General features: G+C 62.5%; 1 pseudogene; it reads left to right on the forward strand.

The window, feature by feature from the left end:
* The window catches only part of LOC124571600, a 7,305-nt pseudogene that overhangs the window by 1,232 nt on the left and 3,573 nt on the right, over positions 1-2,500 (forward strand).

A 2,500-nucleotide genomic window follows, 5' to 3' on the forward strand; every position in this document is an offset into this window, starting at 1 on the left:
GTATAGGGGCGAAAGACTAATCGAACCATCTAGTAGCTGGTTCCCTCCGAAGTTTCCCTCAGGATAGCTGGTGCTCGTACGAGTCTCATCCGGTAAAGCGAATGATTAGAGGCCTTGGGGCCGAAACGACCTCAACCTATTCTCAAACTTTAAATGGGTGAGATCTCCGGCTTGCTTGATATGCTGAAGCCGCGAGCAAACGACTCGGATCGGAGTGCCAAGTGGGCCACTTTTGGTAAGCAGAACCGGCGCTGTGGGATGAACCAAACGCCGAGTTAAGGCGCCCGAATCGACGCTCATGGGAAACCATGAAAGGCGTTGGTTGCTTAAGACAGCAGGACGGTGGCCATGGAAGTCGGAATCCGCTAAGGAGTGTGTAACAACTCACCTGCCGAAGCAACTAGCCCTGAAAATGGATGGCGCTGAAGCGTCGTGCCTATACTCGGCCGTCAGTCTGGCAGTCATGGCCGGTCCTTGCGGCCGGCCGCGAAGCCCTGACGAGTAGGAGGGTCGCGGCGGTGGGCGCAGAAGGGTCTGGGCGTGAGCCTGCCTGGAGCCGCCGTCGGTGCAGATCTTGGTGGTAGTAGCAAATACTCCAGCGAGGCCCTGGAGGGCTGACGCGGAGAAGGGTTTCGTGTGAACAGCCGTTGCACACGAGTCAGTCGATCCTAAGCCCTAGGAGAAATCCGATGTTGATGGGGGCCGTCATAGCATGATGCACTTTGTGCTGGCCCCCGTTGGGCGAAAGGGAATCCGGTTCCTATTCCGGAACCCGGCAGCGGAACCGATACAAGTCGGGCCCCTCTTTTAGAGATGCTCGTCGGGGTAACCCAAAAGGACCCGGAGACGCCGTCGGGAGATCGGGGAAGAGTTTTCTTTTCTGCATGAGCGTTCGAGTTCCCTGGAATCCTCTAGCAGGGAGATAGGGTTTGGAACGCGAAGAGCACCGCAGTTGCGGCGGTGTCCCGATCTTCCCCTCGGACCTTGAAAATCCGGGAGAGGGCCACGTGGAGGTGTCGCGCCGGTTCGTACCCATATCCGCAGCAGGTCTCCAAGGTGAAGAGCCTCTAGTCGATAGAATAATGTAGGTAAGGGAAGTCGGCAAATTGGATCCGTAACTTCGGGATAAGGATTGGCTCTGAGGATCGGGGCGTGTCGGGCTTGGTCGGGAAGTGGGTCAGCGCTAACGTGCCGGGCCTGGGCGAGGTGAGTGCCGTAGGGGTGCCGGTAAGTGCGGGCGTTTAGCGCGGGCGTGGTCTGCTCTCGCCGTTGGTTGGCCTCGTGCTGGCCGGCGGTGCAGGATGCGCGCGCCTGCGCGGCGTTCGCGCCCCGGTGCTTCAACCTGCGTGCAGGATCCGAGCTCGGTCCCGTGCCTTGGCCTCCCACGGATCTTCCTTGCTGCGAGGCCGCGTCCGCCTTAGCGTGCTCCTCCGGGGGCGCGCGGGTGCGCGGATTCTCTTCGGCCGCCATTCAACGATCAACTCAGAACTGGCACGGACTGGGGGAATCCGACTGTCTAATTAAAACAAAGCATTGCGATGGCCCTAGCGGGTGTTGACGCAATGTGATTTCTGCCCAGTGCTCTGAATGTCAACGTGAAGAAATTCAAGCAAGCGCGGGTAAACGGCGGGAGTAACTATGACTCTCTTCGGCCGCCATTCAACGATCAACTCAGAACTGGCACGGACTGGGGGAATCCGACTGTCTAATTAAAACAAAGCGCTTGAGATCGGTCGGGGGGAAGAGCCGGCGTCCCGCCGGGGAGCGGCGAGCCCGCTGCCTGACGCGGGCGAGGCCGCTGCGCCGCCCGTCGACGCAGCCGAGGACTTCGCGGCCGACACCACCGGGCCGCCGCCGGAGGGGCCGACTGACGCCGCCATCTGGGAGCATCTGGCGGGGCTACCCGCTTCCGCCCAGCGTTTCTCTGCCCTGGATCGTGTCATCGGTCTGGGGCGGGGCACGCCGCCCGATGTCATCCTGGGCATGCTCCCGGATGCCCTTGCGTCGGTCGGGTCCAGAGGGGAGAGATCAATCACCAGGACACAGCGGCCGCGCCAACCATCGAAGCGGCCGCCTGCCGCGCCGCCGACGCAGAAGCGCAAGCGGCGCCGCTGGGAGTACGCGAGAACGCAGGATGCCTTCCGACGGTCGCGTGCGCGTTGCGTGCGCGGCCTCTTGGATGGCACCCTGCTCCAGCCGCCACCTGCCATCCCTGGTCTGCTGGACTTCTGGGCGGACCTCTTCACCAAGAAGCCCATCTCCACCGCGGGCTTCATTCGTGACCGCCTCCTCCCGCACTCAGAGCCTGTCGCTCTCGAGTGCATATGGGGGCCGGTCACACATGAGGAGGTCGCCGCCGCGTTGCCGCCCAGGGGATCAGCAGCCGGGCCGGACGGCCTTACCCCAGCGGAGTTGCGGCGCCTGCCGCACGAAGTCCTGGTGAAAGTGATGAATCTCTTCCTTCTGGCCCGCGCCCTTCCGGAACGCCTGCTTCGCGCGC

The sequence above is a fragment of the Schistocerca americana genome, unplaced genomic scaffold (assembly GCF_021461395.2).
Source record: "Schistocerca americana isolate TAMUIC-IGC-003095 unplaced genomic scaffold, iqSchAmer2.1 HiC_scaffold_177, whole genome shotgun sequence".
Taxonomy (NCBI): domain Eukaryota; kingdom Metazoa; phylum Arthropoda; class Insecta; order Orthoptera; family Acrididae; genus Schistocerca; species Schistocerca americana.